The following is an 11,709-nucleotide window of genomic DNA, read 5'->3' as shown; positions in this document are numbered from 1 at the left end:
CCTGTTTTGTCCTTTGTTCATCTCACAAATTTTTTTTAAATACAAATTCGGAGTACTCAATTCATTTTTTCCAATTAAGGGGCAATTTAGTGTGGCTAATCCACCTAGCCTCACACCTTTGGGTTGTGGGGGCGAAACTCACAGAGAATGTACAAACTCCACATGGACAATGACCCGGAGTCGGGATTGAATCTGGGGCCTCGGCGCCGTGAGGCAGCAGGGCTAACCCACTGCGCCATCGTGCTGCCCTTGTTCATCTCACAAATAAGGGCACCTGGGTAAAACAAAGAACAAAGAAAAATTACAGCACAGGAACAGGCCCTTCGGCCCTCCAAACCTGCGCCGAACCAGATCCTCTATCTAAAGCTGTCGCCTATTTTCTAAAGATCTGTATCCCTCTGCTTCCTGCCCGTTCATGTATCTGTCTAGATACATCTTAAATGACACTATCGTACCCACCTCTACCACCTCCGCCGACAATACGTTCCAGGCACAGACCACCCTCTGCGTAAAGAACTTTCCACGCGTATCTCCCTTAAACCTTTCCTCTCTCACCTTGAACTCATGACCCCTTGTAATTGAGTCCTCCACTCTGGGAAAAAGCTTCTTGCTATCCACCCTGTCCATACCTTTCATGATTTTGTAGACCTCAATGAGGACCCCCCTCAACCTCCGTCTTTCCAATGAAAATAATTCTGATCTACTCAACCTCTCTTCATAGCTAGCACCCTCCATACCAGGCAACATCCTGGTGAACCTACTCTGCACCTTCTCCAAAACATCCACATCCTTTTGGTAATGTGGCAGCCAGAACTGTACGCAGTATTCCAAATGTGGCCAAACCAAAGTCTTATACAACTGTAACATGACCTTTGTACTCAATACCCCTTCCGATGAAGGAAAGCATGCTGTGTGCCTTCTTGACCACTCTATCGACCTGCGCAGCCACCTTCAGGGTACAATGGACCTGAACACCCAGATCTCTCTGTACATCAATTTTCCCCAGGGCTTTTTTATTTACCGTATAGTTCGCTCTTGAATTGGATCTTCCAAAATGCGTCACCTTGCATTTGCCCAGATTGAACTCCATCTACCATTTCTCTGCCCAACTCTCCAATCTATCAATATTCTACAGTATTCTCTAATGGCCCCCTTCACTATCTGCTACTCCACCAATCTTAGTGTCATCTGCAAACTTGCTAATCAGACTCCATAGTGCCCTCCTTCAGCACAGCTGTGATATCCTCTCTGACCAGTAATGCAACTCTTCCACCCATTTTACCTTCCTCTCTATCCTGCCTGAAGCATCAATATCCTAGGATATTTAGTTGCCAATCATGTCCTTCCCTCAACCAAGTCTCAGTAATAGCAATAACATCATACTCCCAGGTACTAATCCAAGCCCTAAGTCCATCTGCCTTACCTACTACACTTCTTGCATTAAAACAAATGCACCTCAGACCACCAATCCGTTTGCATTCATCATATGCTCCCTGCATATTCTTCCCCTTAGTCACGCTGACTTCATGGTCTAGTTCCTCACGGGCTTTAGTTACTATCTCCTTACTGGCCACTAACCTCCTTATTTGGTTCCCATCCCCCTGCCACATTAGTTTAAACCCTCCCCAACAGCGTTAGCAAAAGCACCCCCAAGGACATTGGTTCCAGTCCGGCCCAGGAATAGACGGTCCAATTTGTATTAGTCCCACCTCCCCCAGAACCGGTCCCAATGTCCCAAAAATCTGAACCCCTCCCTCCTGCACCATCTCTCAAGCCACGCATTAATCCTGCCTATTCTTTCATTTCTACTCTGACTACCACTTGGCACTGGTAGCAATCCTGAGATTACTACCTCTCTGAGGTCCGACTTTTTAACTTGGCTCCTAACTCCCTAAATTCTGCTTGTAGTACCTTATCCTGTTTTTTACCTATATCATTGGTGCCGATATGCACCACGACAACTGGCTGTTCACCCTCCCCCTTCAGAATATTCTGCAGCCTATCTGAGACATCCCTGGCCCGTGGACCTGGGAGGCAACATACCATTCGGGAATCTCGTTTTCAACCACAGAACTGCCTATCTACTCCGCTTACAATTGAATCCCCTCTGACTATAGCCCATCCACTCTTTTTCCCACCCTTCTGAACAGCAGAGCCAGCCACGGTGCCATGAACCTGGCTACTGCTGCCTTTCCCTGGTGAGCCATCTCCCCCAACAGTATCCACCTGTTATGGGAGGAGATGGCTGCAGGGGATACCTGCACTGTGTATCAGCTTTTTCTCTGCCTTTTGGTCACCCATTCCCTTTCTCCCTCAGCAATTCTAATCTGTGGTGTGACCAATTCGGTAAACGTGCTATCCACGACCTCCTCAGCATCGCGGATGCTCCAAAGTGAGTCCATCCACAGCTCCAGAGCCGTCATGCGGTCTAACAAGAGCTGCAGCTGGACACGCTTCCCGCACGTGAAGGAGTCAGGGGCATCGGCCGTGTCCCTGAACTCCCACATTGAACAAGAGGAGCATAACGCGGGTCTGAGATCTCCTGCCATTTTTAATCTTAAACTTAACTTAGTCCAACTATAATATCAAATAATAGATAAATAAAAAAAGGAAAAAAAAAGAAAAATTGTTACCAAACACACAATAAAAAAAATAGAAATAGAAAAACTTACCTTATCAACACACCTCTGCGAAAAGAAAAACTACTTACCAGTCACCCACCTGCTGGCTGTGACTTCATGGTTCAACTTTTTTCTACTTCTACCTGCCCTCGAGTCTCCCTCTTACCTTAACTCGGCTGGGATCTTTTCAGTGATTGTTTTTTTTTGGCTAGAGGAGGAGGTAGGGAGGGAAACACTGAAGAAGTGTTTGGGGTTTAACTGCCACTTGACAACAGCTCCTCCACAAACCACCTTCTGGATACAGTGCCGCAATGCACTGATGCTAATTTTCCCCGCAATAGCCAATCAGCAGCTCCACTCAGCTGCCCTCTGCTGGATGCTTGCCTTCACTTGAACATGGAGGGTGTCTTGCTCAGGTACACCTTCTGGATACAGTGACCGCAATGCACTGATGGAAATTTTCCCCACAACAACCAATCAGCAGCTCCACTCTGTTGCTCTCTGCCGGATCAATTGAGTAAATAAACTGGTTGAATGTATCAGAGGTTTTACAGGTACAACATTATGGCACTTCTGATGGTCCTTCTGTGCTAAACCAGCCCCTGAATTTAGTGAAGGCCGAACCGCTAACTCAGAGGATTCCCACACACCTGAGACAGGCCCTCGGGAGAGAGAGAGAATAAAAAAAGTAGAGAAATGGCAGAATCCCAGAGTGAGAAGTGATCCAAGTGGGTACTCCAGTAAATTAGAAAGGGTCTGGGGCCCAAAGGTCAATAAGAAGAGTACGGACCCTCGAGGTTAAAAAGCACAGCACAGTTGCCTCAGCGCTCCTCTCACCGTGTGGTGGCTGGTTTCCACACCCCCTCCTGTACTGTTTGGTAGCATTAACCATCCTGTCGTCGGTAAGTTTGTTAGCATTGACATAGATCCAGCATGCTTTCCATATCTGTATGACTGAGTAGTGAGTGGACAAATTAGCAAACGGGACCGGGATCCCTAAAAGTCACGGAAGAAGGAAAGAATATTCAACCCACCTTGTGGAAGGTGACCAATGACCAAAAGGTTTCTCGAGGGTCCCTTTGTGTCAAAGGGGAGAGGGGGATATGAGTTTTCGAAGAAATTAGCGTTGAAATATGCGTTTACGAAGAAGTCAGTGAAATTTGAGTTTTAAAAGATGTCAGTGTGGAAATTTGTGCTCTGGATAGTCTGGGATTATCTTGAGAAAAAAATAAGAGACGAGTGAGTCTTGGTATATGAAGTTTTAGAAGTCAGTGTGGAAATCGGTGCTCTGGGAGCACTTTAATGTTAGAAGCTAGGAAAAGGTTAGTGTCTCCAGTCTGGAGAGTTTCCATCTCCATCCAAAGGGGTATGATGTGTGCTTTTGGGGAGCGAGCAATAGATAAAGGTGGCAGAGATGTAAATTGGGGAGATATGTCTTTTGCGTTTCAACAAAAAAGCTAAATTACCAATTTAGAAAAGGTTCAAATTATATTCTAAATGCATATCTGAAAGAAATTGGGAAGTGATTGGTTTTATTCAATATAAGATTAAAAGTTAGTCTGCAGACTTTAATCAACTCATTCATAATTGCTGGCAGCTGAAAAAAATGAGAACTTTGGTTAAATTGCTGATTGTGTGTTGGTGTGTGTGATTTTTCCTTGTCTGTGAATCTATCTAGTGCCTGTGTCACTGAGGTAACCCTCTGGTCTGGCTTTGTTAGTCAAAGTTGCTTATTGAATGTATGCATGTAGTTGTATTTTGAATTAGGTCGAGGAGCAGGACAAGCTGTAAATGAAAATTAAAATGGCTTATTGTCACAAGTAGGCTTCAAATGAAGTTACTGTGAAAAGCCCCTAGTCGCCACATTCCGGCGCCTGTTCAGGGAGGCTGGTATGGGAATTGAACCGTGCTGCTGGCCTGTCTTAAAAGCCAGTGATTTAGCCCAGTGTGCTAAACCAGCCCTTAAACTAAATAGCAGGCACCACTGGGATTTGAACCCAGGATCTCCTGTTTACTAGACAGGCGCTTTAACCAACTAAGCCACAGCGCCGCAATTGTTCAAACAGGAGAGTGGTGATTCTGGGCAATGGAAAAGCCACTGTGACTGCAGAAGAGTTAAAATTGACTATATATATTTTCAAGAGAATTTTCTTTGAATTTTAATTACAGTTTTGAAGAAAGAACAATGAAGACCTACTGTCTTAATCCGCTTCATTTGTTTTCTTGGAAAATTCTAATTATTTTTCAGTTTGTTGAGATTGAATAATAATAATAATAACCTTTATTGTCACAAGTAGGCTTACATCAACACTGCAATTATGTTACTGTGATAAGCCCCTAGTTGCCACATTCCGGCGCCTGTTCGGGTACACAGAGGGAGAATTCAGAATGTCCACATTACCTAACAGCACAACTTTCGGGACTTGTGGGAGGAAACCGGAGCACCCGGAGGAAACCCACCCAGACACAGGGAGAACGTGCAGACTCCACACAGACAGTTACCCAAGCTGGGAATCAAACCTGGGACCCTGGAGCTGCGAAGCAACAGTGCTAACCACTGTGCTAATGAAAGTATAGTGCTTTGAAATCCCTTTTGTTTGAATGGAGGCCTCCTTGGATGAATGAGTTTGTGTGTGTTTACTAAAGAATTTGTGAATTTCCTTTTTAGTTTTTTACATGTTAGATTTTGCAAAACTGAGTTTTAAATCTATTGGGAGTTATAAATTGGATTTAAAGTGTAATTTAAAATGGGGTAAGTATTTGAAATTTGTTTAAAAAACAGTAATAATGATCAACATCATGGAAGTTGAAGTTGAGGTTGTTTTCGTTAGAGAGGAGAAGGCTGAGAGGTGACTTAATAGAGACATATAAGATAGTCAGAGGGTTAGATAGGGTGGACAGTGAGAGTCTCTTTCCTCGGATGGTGATAACCAACACGAGGGGACATAGCTTTAAATTGAGGGGTGGTAGATATAGGACAGATGTCAGAGGCAGTTTCTTTACTCAGAGAGTAGTAGGCAGCGCCGGCCCTAGGGTTGCTGGCGCCCCGGGCACGGGGGGGGACGGAGGGGGGACGGGATGGGGGGGGGGGGGGGTGGCGGACGGGGGGGGGGCGGATGGAGGGGAGGACGGAGGGGGGGGGCGGCCGGAGGGGGGGGAGGGCGGGAGGGGGGGGGGCGGAGGGGGCCGCCCTGGGGGAGGGCGGCCACCGCGCATGCGCTGGTTGGCACCGGCCCAACTGCGCATGCGCGGGACCCGAGTCTCAGGCGCCCCCTAGCACATGGCGCCCCGGGCGACTGCCCGAGTTGCCGGCACCTTGGGCCGGCCCTGGTAGTAGGGGTGTGGAACGCCCTGCCTACAACAGTAGTAGACTCGCCAACTTTAAGAGCATTTAAGTGGTCACTGGATAGACATATGGATGAAAATGGAATAGTGCAGGTCAGATAGGCTTCAGATGGTTTCACAGGTTGGCGCAACATCGAGGGCCGAAGGGCCCGTACTGCGCTGTAATGTTCTATGTTCTATGTTCTAAGTTCCTTAGAACATAATTCTCAGGAAGTAAATGAAAAAAAACAATCAAAGTACATAAATTGGGATTTGGAAATGATTAGTTTGAGCTGGTATAATCTTGGGTGCTCTTACCTCAAGGTGGGAAAACCCAAAGGAGTCTAAATTGGAATGTGATGACTAGTGGAGTGTGTTTAATGAGTCCATGTGCTACTTTGTTACAGGCAGTAATGATGTACCTACATTTGAAAACTTACTGGGATTTTTTTTGTTTCCAAATTGGTAGAGATTTCATTATTTTCTCTGTTATTTTCTGTGTGGGTAGCATGGTAGCATAGTGGCTAGCATTGTGGCTTCACAGCACCAGGGTCTGATTCCCTGCTGGCTCACTGTTTAAATTGACATCTAAATCAAATTAACTGATTTGGCTCCACGCCGAGTGTATCTTTGTGCTTTTGTTTTAAATACAGATGAATCACGAGTCACAGGCAACAGGTCGAGCTACTTCAAGAATTCCAAGATTGATCTGTCACAACATAGTGACAATGGGGACATAAAGGCTTTTCCTTTTGTGGAAAGGGGTAACTCATTCAGACCTCACTGTTTCCCTTTGACTTCTGCACCAATTGCAATGACTGGTGATTTGACTTCTCTTAAAACTACCATGCTGGGTTATAATTATAAAAGGGGCTGGTTTAGCACAGTGGACTAAACAGCTGGCTTGTAATGCAGAATAAGGTCAGCAGCACAGCTTCAATTCCCGTAACAGCCTCCCCGAACAGGCGCTGGAATGTGCTGACAAGGGGCTTTTCACAGTAACTTCATTGAAGCCTACTTGTGACAATAAGCAATTATTATTATTATTAATTGCTCTCGAGATCTAATTCATTCAATAGCAATTAAGTGAAAATAGTAATTAATATGGAAAGGATAATAAATAAATTCTAATTTTGACAAATAAAGGGAGTTAGTCTGTATGGGTTGCTGAGCTTCAAAACACTTTCACTGTTTGAAAGGAGGTAAATTAATCATTCTCAGTTTACAATGTCGCCATTTGAAACAATGATATTTTGTATAAGTCATATTCATTTTTGTGTGTGTTATCAATGTCGAGTAAATGTTAATTCAGGTAATGAGAGGGCAGCATGGTGGTGCAGTGGTTAGCACTGCTGTCTCATGGCACCGAGGTCCCAGGTTCTGGGACACTGTCCATGTTGAGTTTGCACATTCCCCCCATGCGTTTCACCCCCACAACCCAAAAATGAGCAGGGTCGGTGGATTGGCCATGCTAAATTGCCCCTTAACTGGGAAAAATTAATTGGGTACTCTAAATTTAAAAAAGAATTCAGGTAATGAGTACGTAAACATGTAAAAATCTGTTGTTTTTAATTCTGGGTATTTAACTACAAATAGTTTAGAAATGAATGACCTTCTGTACAAGGATAAGGGCTGTTTTGTGTTCATGAGTGAGGTGATCTACAGGTGTGGAGATAATGTTAAATTTGGGGAGTGACAATGAAGCTGCAACAGATGGTGGGATTCTTCAATCACTTGATCACCCGGAGTTAGGGAATGAGAATCAAAACCTTAAAGGAAATAACTTGGTGGGACAATATTTGGAATTGGGGTCTAAAGTGGAAATACGTCCTTGGATACAGATCATGTTGCATTTTGTTATAATTGCTACTGCTCTCGTTACCATATATCAAGCTTTTACAATGATATGTTAAAAGATGGACAAAAGGCAAATGGAAGTTTGATTTCATGTGGCATTGGTAATGAGACATAGGAATTGGGTTTTAAATATGTAAATATGTAATTAAATAAGCTTTGAATATTGTAAGGAAAGTATGTATCTCTGACTCACTCTGGCAAATAGGGTTGCCCAACTAATGATCACATGCGTTTACACTTATGGGATCACGGGCAGAAATGTGGTACTGAAAACAGGCTGAGGGGATACACATAGGCCAGGAACAGAAACTGTCTCATAAGACCCTGGCTGGAATCAATAGTGGCCATCTGCAAAAGCACTCAAGGCAAAAACCTGTTATTGTTATATGGACTTTGTGATTACCCACTCCAAATCTATGAATATGTAACAAATTCCCAAATACAGGTGACCAACTTTGCAGCAGGATGAAGAACAGACAAGAAAAGCCATCGGACCCCATAATGAACTGTTGGCTGGCCAGCCAAGGGGAATTTCAGATGACAATGGGTCTTGATTAAATCACCATGGATAAACTGGAGTATCATGTCTCTCCCATTAACAAGTTGGGGTCTGGGGGGGGGGGGGGGGGGGGGGGGGGGGGACAATGACCAGTGGTGGGCATATACCTATGATCAATCCTAGCTTCCTAGTATAAAGAAAGGAACATCGAACAGATCTTGAGCGAGAACCTGGGAGTTATCCATGCCCATGAGAGATCTGGGAGTTCAGGTCCATTGTATCCTGAAGGTGGCAACGCAGGTCGATAGAGTGGTCAAGAAGGCATACAGCATGCTTGCCTTTATTGGACGGGGTATTGAGTACAAGAGTCGGCAGGTCATGTTACAGTTGTATCGGAGTTTGGTTAGGCTACATACTGCATGCAGTTCTGGTCGCCACATTACCAGAAGGATGTGGATGCTTTAGAGAGGGTGAAGAGGAGGTTCACCAGGATGTTGCCTGGTATGGAGGGTGCTAGCTATGAAGAAAGGTTGAGTAGATTAGGATTGTTTTCATTGGAAAGACAGAGGTTGAGGGGGGACCTGATTGAGGTCTACAAAATTATGAGAGGTAGGGACAGGCTGGATAGCAACAAGCTTTTTTCAAGAGTGGGGATGTCAATTACAAGGGGTCACGATTTCATGGTGAGAGGGGGAAAGTTTAAGGGAGATGTGCGTGGAAAGTTTTTTACGCATAGGGTGGTGGGTGCCTGGAATGCTTTGCCAGCGGAGGTGGTAGAGGCGGGTACGATAGCATCATTTAAGATGCATCTGGACAGATATATGAACGGTTGGGGAACAGAGAGAAGTAGACCTTGGAAAATAGGCAACAGGTTTAGATAAAGGATCTGGATCGGCGCTGGCTGGGAGGGCCGAAGGGCCTGTTCCTGTGCTGTAATTTTCTTTGTTCTTTGTTCACAACTATCGCAAGAAGAAAGGACCCTGGGTTTTGAACCCAAAGAAGACACCCACATCAAGTGATCATAGCCTGCCAGCCTCCTTTACTAAGTGCGGGTAAAACCCAAAGCTCAGCAGTGAGTCTGAGTCATATTTTCTTGAGTAATGGAATTGTGAATAAAATTGAGTTAAACTGTGAACCTGTTTTGTCCTTATTTCATCTTGCGCCTCAGTAAAACGTTTGAGTAAGTAAACTGGCCAAACGTATCAGAGGTTTTACAGGTACATCAGAGGACACTATTACCTGGTGCCCCTTGTAGTTCCTGAACTCCTTTCCCAGCATTCTCCAGGGACAGGGCTATCTCCGGTCTAAATTGGGCTCTGCCAGTATTCTCTTCTGAGTCATCATATTGTTAATTACACACACCAATCTATCATGTAGCATCTCGTTCAGGGATGGACCGAATTCGTCGTATTCTGCCAATTTCTGCAACCTGCTGGGGAAGTCAGTGGTTGTTTGCCCGGAGTTCCCCCTGCCGAATTAAAACAGTATCGTTGGAGGATGATTGATGATTCGAGTCATAGTGGTTTTGCACTAAGTCTACGAGCTCGTCAAAAGTTTTGGGGCGCAATTCTCCGGACTTACGAAAAATCGGAGAATAGCGGGCGGCGTACATTTTTACGGACACGCTGGTCCGACGCCCTCCCGCTATTCTCCCCCCCCCCCGCCCACGCCCGCCCCCCGACACAAATCGTTGCTCGCCGTTTTTCTACGGCGAGCAGCGATTCACCCCTGGCCGATGGGCCGATTTCCAAGGCCTTTACGGCCGTTTTTATGAACGTAAAACACACCTGGTCTGACCGTTCGTAAAAACAGCTGTAAAGTCCCGATCTGGGGAACCATGGCACCGATTGGCACGGCTGTACCACGGCCGTGCCAATGGTGCCATGGGCCCGCGATCGGTGGGCACCGATCGCGGGCAGCGGGTACTTAACTTGCGCACTCTTTCTCCCTCCGCTGCCCCGCTGGATACATTCGCGGGGCGGCTGAGGGGCATACCGGCCCGCACATGCGCGGGTTTCACGCATATGCATGATGACGTCATCCGTGTATACGCGGGTTGGAGTTGTCCAATCCACGCATGCGCGGCTGACGTCATCTGACGCGTCAGCCGTCGCTAACTTTGGCTAGCGGGCTTAACGAAATTCGTTAAGCCCGCGATGCCGGAGTTCACGGCCGCGCGATGCTAGCCCCGACCGGGGAGCAGAATCGGTTCCCAGTTGGGGGGGGCGGAGGCTGGCGTCAAACCCGCCCGTTTTTGACGCCAGCTTCCCGATTTTTCGTAACTCGGGAGAATCGCGCCCTTGGAGTCAGGGGCCGCTGGATAGGTTTATCTTTTTTATGATGCTAAATATTGGGGCTCCGCATGCTGCCAGGAGGATTACTTCTTGCTTTTCATTTCCTTCAAAGTTGTTGGCCCGAAAGAAATAGCGCATGCTTTCTGCATATGAGGCCTAGTCTTCTAGATTAATATCATATTGCTCGTGTTCACCAAAAAAAGGCACTTTTGGTTTTCTACTTTTAAAAAAAAATAGAATTTACAGTGCAGAAGGAGGCCATTCGGCCCATCGAGTCTACACCAGCTCTTGGAAAGAGCACCCTACCCAAGGTTAACACCTCCACCCTATCCCCATAACCCAGTAACCCCACCCAACACTAAGGGCAATTTTGGACACTGAGGGCAATTTATCATGGCCAATCGACGTAACCTGCACATCTTTGGATTGTGGGAGGAAACTGGAGCACCCGGAGGAAACCCACGCACACACGGGGAGGATGTGGAGACTCCGCACAGACAGTGACCCAAGCTGGAATCGAACCTGGGACCCTGGAGCTGTGAAGCGATTGTGCTATCCACAATGCTACCGTGCTGCCCTTTTTTGATTACAACTGAAGAGCTGTTTGCTTTCTTTGAAAGATACTTGCAAGCCTGTGTTTACACCAGGGGTGTGGTCGCAAGGTGCTTTGGGCTGCTGAAGATGCGCTTTAGGTGCCTGGACCGCTCTGGAGGGGCCCTCCAGTACCTGTCGGAGAAGGTCGGCCGCATCATTGTGGTCTGCTGCATCCTGCACAACATAGCCCAGCAGCGGGGCGATGTGCTGGAGGCAGAGAAGGGGGAGGGGAAGGAGCAACACGATGAAGGGTAGGCCTCCCCAGATGAGGAGGATGGGGGCAATGTACGGGCTGGACAGGCATGCTAGGCTGCCCTCACCTTCTTGTGGCACTGGCTGCCTGTCCTGGCTGTTACGGCCACAGCGCTGACGGCCTCTGCCACCTCCTTCCACAGGCGCCGGCTGACATATGGTGCGACCCTGCGGCCGTGTCCGGGGTATCGGGCCTTCCTCCTCTGCTGCACTGCATCCAGGAGCGCCTCGATGTTCCGCTCATGGGGCCTTGGCACTGCGTGACGGG

General features: G+C 46.8%; 1 non-coding gene across 1 annotated transcript; it reads right to left on the bottom strand.

The window, feature by feature from the left end:
• Window positions 1-4,597: 4,597 nt before the first annotated feature.
• Window positions 4,598-4,671, bottom strand: trnat-agu. The gene has a single exon. It is a non-coding gene; the product is annotated as a tRNA-Thr (tRNA).
• Between the last annotated feature and the right edge of the window lie 7,038 nt (window positions 4,672-11,709).

This window comes from Scyliorhinus canicula, chromosome 5 (genome assembly GCF_902713615.1).
Source record: "Scyliorhinus canicula chromosome 5, sScyCan1.1, whole genome shotgun sequence".
In the NCBI taxonomy this organism is placed as follows: Eukaryota; Metazoa; Chordata; class Chondrichthyes; order Carcharhiniformes; family Scyliorhinidae; genus Scyliorhinus; species Scyliorhinus canicula.
The sequence above is the reverse complement of the archived record's forward strand: the minus strand, read 5'-3'. Positions and strand labels throughout refer to the sequence as shown.